Source organism: Lolium rigidum, chromosome 3, assembly GCF_022539505.1.
Source record: "Lolium rigidum isolate FL_2022 chromosome 3, APGP_CSIRO_Lrig_0.1, whole genome shotgun sequence".
Taxonomy (NCBI): Eukaryota; Viridiplantae; Streptophyta; class Magnoliopsida; order Poales; family Poaceae; genus Lolium; species Lolium rigidum.
This window is the reverse complement of record NC_061510.1, coordinates 128,261,115-128,267,588: the sequence shown is the minus strand read 5'-3', so window position 1 is coordinate 128,267,588 and position 6,474 is coordinate 128,261,115. Positions and strand designations below refer to the sequence as shown.

At 47.2% G+C, this 6,474-nt stretch overlaps 1 pseudogene; it reads left to right on the top strand.

Annotated features, from left to right (window-relative positions):
* Window positions 1–1,159: 1,159 nt before the first annotated feature.
* LOC124698216 lies at window positions 1,160–2,871 on the top strand (annotated as a pseudogene).
* Window positions 2,872–6,474: the final 3,603 nt, after the last annotated feature.

Genomic DNA, 6,474 nt, shown 5'->3' with positions numbered 1-6,474 from the left:
TGCACGCTAGGCCATGGTTACATTTTTTTGAGTTCACGTTATGATCTATTGGGATTGAAGGGGAAGATGCAATACCGAAGGGTATGAAAAAAAGTTATGAAGGGTATTGGTGGGTAATTTTTTCTAACTCTAATGTCGGTAAATATCTCCAAGATCCATTGGCTATAATCAGTTGACTAGTAAAATTAACGGACGGATATTTCTGATTATTGTGGGATTTTCTAGCTAATTCTCTAATTTCTAGTAGCCCGTAATTTACTTTTAATATATAATAGATAGATATCACAAGGTCCAAATCAAAAAAAAAAAATCCGATCTTCCTTTGAATCAAAGGAGCCTTTTAAATGTAGGGGCTCTTTGATTCAACGGATATACATAGGAATTTCAGATCTTTAGAAATTTTCTATTGTGTTTATTTGATTTGTAAGATTGAATTTCATTGTATTTTCCCTGAAGAATTCTTCGCACTAGATTTTATACAAGATCTAACATTCACTTAAATTTGATTTTTTAGTTCTTTGTTCCCTGAAATAGAATCAAACAGAGCATGTTGCATGATCCTGAATTTTTCTTATTACTGCAGTTGAATTAGATAAAGCCGTGTGCAGCAGAGGCTGAACTACCCCTTATCGAAAAAAATATTTCACCTACGATCTACTGGGTGGGTTTCCGCGTGGGGGAAGAGCAGAGGATGACACATCCATAGGTACACGTATGATCGAATACAGAGCTCGACGTACGTACCGCTGAACGATTTGACCTCTCTTCTAGAGCTTTGAATAGACAAATATGGCTCCTCCCTCGTCCGCATTTGCTTCTCTCCTGTGAAATCCATCATCTCGACGTGACATCTCCATACCTCCCCCATCGACCGCATTTAATTCAAAGACAAGCTGCTGCTGCAGCCTGGCGAGGTGTGTGTAGCTATCCCATGGCCAACAAGAGGACAGGGAAGAGAGAGAGACTGAGTAGACGATGATGATATGAGAGAGAATGTGAAGTGACAACTGAGGTGACTACCTTTTCTGCAATGTGGAAAGAATCGCCATCCTCCCTCCTCTCTCTGCCCCACGAGGCTTGATATCTGCGCTCATGGCTGGGTCCCAACCCCTTGTCTCCCTTGCCTCCTCCCTTTACATAGAGGCTATCTTCTTCTACCTCTTGGTCTCCTCGCCAACAGCTCAGGGAGCTCTCATCTGCTGCCTCCACCTCCGATGAACTAGCTGAGCCTTCTTTCCCCTCCTTCATCGTCTTCTTGGTGAGTACTTACTCGTTCTCCGCTTGATCCACTTGCAGATTTTCGTGGGAATTAAGAACCAATAGCTTCAATAAATCACGCATCTCCCCCTCGTCTGATTCCGTTTTATTCTTCCATTTTGAGTGACTAGGTGTCTTCTGCGTGTGAATTTATCTTCTCTGCACCAAGCAAGAAAACATGTATTCTGTTTATACCACTAGTGCGGCTGTTTGTTCTAGCTAGGGTTCCATTAATTCCAAACCGTGCGTGTGCGAGTTTGACCGGCAAGAGCTATCCAATTAAGTGACCTCGCCCATCGATTGCCATCACTGTGCAGGTAGGTAGCTACCTTGGGAGTTCTTGCTATATCCTGCAGATTGTTTCTGTTTTTGCCATGCCTTGTGTTGTTTCTTTCCCTCTCTGCATTTCTGTATGTCTCAGCCTGTTTGTGTCAGCTCTTTGCATGGCTGCCAAAGCTCAGCTCAGCTCTGATCTTACATTAAACATAGTTGTATGTAGTGTACTTATGGTAGGTGTCAGCTTGCCTGGAGGAAACCCTAGTTCTTGCTGAATCTTGATAGCCGCAGCTAGGATAAATTGAACAGGGAGAGCGAGATATATAGTTGGTCAAGAACCAAACTGACCATCCCATGGCTATCACAGAACACATGCATTATTCACACTGACACTAATTGCTAGCTAGAAATCTATTTATTGCAGTGGTTTGACCATCGGTCAATGCCGGCATTGTTTTACTAATTATGGCATGGTAGTGCAGGTGCAGATCTGAGCTGACAAGCTAGCCACGACCCAAGAGAAGGAAGGGTCAGTCAGGCGGCGGCGGCAATGGACATGACCGGTGTGGCCGTGGCGGACAGCCCTAGCAGCGTCGTCGGAGGAACGTCGTCCGCGTTGGGGGCGCCACGGTCGAGCAGGTACGAGTCGCAGAAGCGGCGTGACTGGCAGACGTTCGGGCAGTACCTGCGGAACCACCGGCCGCCGCTAGAGCTTGCCCGGTGCAGCGGCGCGCATGTCCTGGAGTTCCTACGCTACCTCGACCAGTTCGGCAAGACCAAGGTGCACGCGGCGGGGTGCCCTTCTTCGGCCACCCCTCGCCGCCTGCGCCATGCCCGTGCCCGCTGAAGCAAGCGTGGGGCAGCCTTGACGCGCTGGTGGGCCGCCTCCGCGCCGCCTTCGAGGAGCACGGCGGCCGGCAGGAGGCCAATCCGTTCGGCGCGCGCGCCGTTAGGCTCTACCTCCGCGACGTCCGCGACAGCCAGGCCAAGGCGCGCGGCATCGCCTACGAGAAGAAGCGACGGAAGAGGAATCCGGCGTCGAAGCAGAAGACACGGCAGGGGCAGGAGGAGGCGCAGGTCGAGGTGGTGAGGCACTGTGGCATGGTGGATCACCCGGCGGCGCACGCGCAGTACCTGTTCCCTATGCATTCGCAGTACCTGTTCCAGGGCCACTTCCTGGCGCCGGCTCCCGACGGGGATCCCGCCGGAGCGCTGGAGGGCGGCGTGGTTCACGGCGGAGGGGAGGACATCGTGATGGTCATGGCGGCGGCGGCGGCCGCCGCCGAGTCTCACGCGGCGGGTTGCATGATGCCGCTGCCGCTCTCCGTGTTCAACTAGCTCGATTGATCGATGCAATGCTCCATGTAGAAAGTTAAATTAAGTAGGGCTGAGTAAGTTAATTAAGTATGCGGGTTAATTTTGCTAATGGCGGCGATGCCTCGATCAGGCTGAGTTGTCTCGACATTTGGAACACAGCTAGCTCTAGGTTTGTTCCAACTCTTCCTCGAGTAGTCGACTACTACTAGCACTTGTGGTGAACGTATGAAATTGCCTTCTTGATTTGAATTTGAGGTACTAATTAATCTCTGTGCTATGCATACATGGTTTTGTTGGCGAAGTTCAAAAAGCTGGCAAGATTGACATATTCAAACTAACCGCTAGCTGATTGATGAGTGTCCATTTGTGTGTTGCACTGTTGCTTGATCTCATGGCGGTTAGCACAGTGTGACTGACTCGAAGTTTATTGAACTTCATATGTCCCAGTTTTCAGAGTCATTGTCCAATCAACTTTAGGGAAAGTGTAATGGCACTATAGTTCAGAGAGGGTCTAGGGCTTCTTTGATTAATAGGATTGATACATGAATTGTGTAGGATTTAGATCCTTTAAATTATTTTCCTACCACAATTGTTTATTTCATAGGAGTATATTCTATAGAAACTAATTCTATAAAAATCTTGTAGTGCAAATTTTATATGAATAAAACATTGAGTCACACCTCACACCTCGTGCAAAAATTTCTTTGGCACAATCAAACAAACCTCATCCTCCTATAGGGTTTAACTAGTCATAACATTTCAATGATATGCTTTTCCTATTCCATGGTTTTCCTATTTATGAATCAAGGAGCCCTTAATGGCTAAGGAACCCTCATGAAATTTTTAAAAGATATGCATAATGTGATGCTTGGTTAAGTTCCGGCAGTGATGGAAAAATTCTACAGGAATATTATTGGGCTCATGTGCTTTATTAAAATCCATCGAGAAAAGGGCATGTTCCACTTCCTCAACAGTAAAGATTCTAGTTGGCCAGTAGAGATACATTTTACATGAAGGACATCAAAGATAAAGAAGATTACAAAAAAGTCCTAAAATTTTGCAAAGAGGACCTTAGATATAGCTTGCAGAGCGCGATCCAGTCCGGCTCCATCTCCACCGAATTTGTGCCAGGTACGGACAACCGAGACGCCGCCGGGGAGCAAGCAACTTGGGGCGCAACGGCGGGAGCAAACCGCGCCATATTTTGATAGCCTACAACATGGCAATACGGCCTAGAGATTATAGATCCTTCGCCGGCAGCTAGACGCCAGCATCAACGGGGAGCAGCTGCCCTTCAACCATGATGGTCGACGACAAACTCACCGTCGAGAAATCGCTCCCAACAGTAGCTGCACCCATGCCACATCCCCGCCATAATCCACTTCTGTAGAACACATTACCGCTCTGCATCTTCCCCTCGCCTCCAAGGCCGGCTGAAAAAGGCTTCGATGCACCACGCCACAAAATAAGGAGATGGCCACAACGGCCCTTATTCAAGGGCCTTCTGGCCTCTGCAACTCCTCCATCACCCTCCCACCTCGGGAGCTTGCCGGAAAAACTTGAGGACATCGATCCAGTACCGAGCGGCAACACTTGAAGGAGAGCAAGCCCAGAGGTATTCCTCCAGCTCCGCAAGACACCGCACTGCTCTCCTCCTCCCCCTCACCGCCATGGCCAGCCAGGAGAAGAATCAAAGCAAGGAATCTCCAAAAGAAGATGAAGAAGACCACAACCTTATTAATGGAGTCCCAGATGGAAGGAATCCCCACCGCCTCCGACTCCAACCGCTGAAGCACCACGACCGGAAATCTCACAACCGAGCAGTACCATATCTGGCCGAGAGAGATCAATACTTTGCTCCAAACTAAGGGCATATAGCCCACTACCGTCATCCAGCCGAAAGACCTAACCCTACCCTGTACAACCCACATCCTCCTTCCATGTCCATGTTGGCCACCAGAGCCGCCGGGGGAGCAGGGGGGAAGGAGCAGTGGAGTCGAGTCGACTCTAAAGGATAATGACGAGAGATAAAGTTGGGGAGAAAATGAGAGCAGGTGGTCTAAGATTCTAGTTAGTTAGGGTTTCCTCTTTCATTCGACACAGAATATTGCGAGGAGGAGGACCAAAAATGTTTTGTAACACTCAGAAGCATGGCGTAAAAGGTTTTCTTTGTTCCCTCACTCGTAACATCTTCATCTTTGAAACAACGAAATGTATTTCTCCTCTTCCTTCCATTTGCCACTCTAAGGAAATAAGCTGAGTTTTGATCATCTTTAAGTATTCAATTTTGGTTATCTGAAGCGAATATAACTGTTCATCAGCATAAATTTCATGCAGCTCCACTAGAATATTTGTTCTTCTAACATATTCGTCGGTGGACTAGGGAATAATTCTTACTAGCTCATCTAAAAGGGATAGTTATTGTTGCAACTCCTTTTTCTTTTTTCTAATTTTACCAAACAAGTTAGATCAGCCCCACCCCTAAAAATGCTTCATGAATCTTGTTAACTTGATATTAAAAATGTCAATGGGATCATAAATATTCACATGTTGATTTTTAAAAAATCAACAGTAGGAAGGGAATCATCTCTTTTCCACCAAGCAATATAAAAAAGTTCTCTAGTATTATTTTTGGTGCAGTAACGTTTACATTATCAGTCTTTTGTTTTTTGCAAGGATACATTATCAGTCATTAACAACAAGGGACTATGATCCGATAAGTCTGACACAAAGTTTCCTAAATTGCACAAGGGGAAACAAATCCTGCCACGCAAGAGACATTAACACTCTGTCTAATTTCCCAAGAGTAGCTAGGGAATCTCTATTCATTGGTACAAGTGTACAAGCGGGCATTACTCTTCGGGTAATTAATATTGTGCTACCTCCTACGGCTCAACCAAGAGCCCATGAAGATCATCCACCAACCGAGGTGGGCCGCCATGTCGGTTTCCGTGAAGGATTCTTGAATAACAAGGCAAGGAGACGAAGAAACAAGGGAAGTTTAGATGTAGCACTCTTTGTAACCTAGTCGTACCCGGACAGACCTCTCGAGACCTAGCTCACAATATAAGGCCAGGAGAGGGGTTGCCGAGGGACACACACAATCAATCTAGCCATAACCACCGTAAGTCGAGAGTTAGGTCATACACAAATCTAGCTTCTCGTCGAGTTCTTAGTCAAAGCCTTTGGCTACCCCATTGTAACCTGATATTCTCAATAATCAAGATCAGACAAGCAGGAAGTAAGGGTTTTACCTCGTTGAGGGGCCCGAACCTGGGTAAAACACTCTCCCTGTTTGTTTGGTATCCGATGTCTCGTGTTAGCCTGCATGATTTCGTCAACCCTAAGCCCCTGAAGGTGGGCATTGCCGAGGAGTACCCTCGACAATTGGAGCCGTCTGTGGGAAACCTATCGGCACAGGACTCGACATCGGCTCCTTCGGCCATGCTATCAGCAGCTTCATCCTCATCACCGGCGCTATCATCGACCCCTTCGTCACCAAGTTCGGGGAACTCGATTCGATACGGGTCCTTCGAATTCACGCCGCATGACAACTCGCCTCACCCGACCTTTTCGGATCTACAAGGAGGATTGGGCATGACGCTTGGGAGCGTCCACTACAAC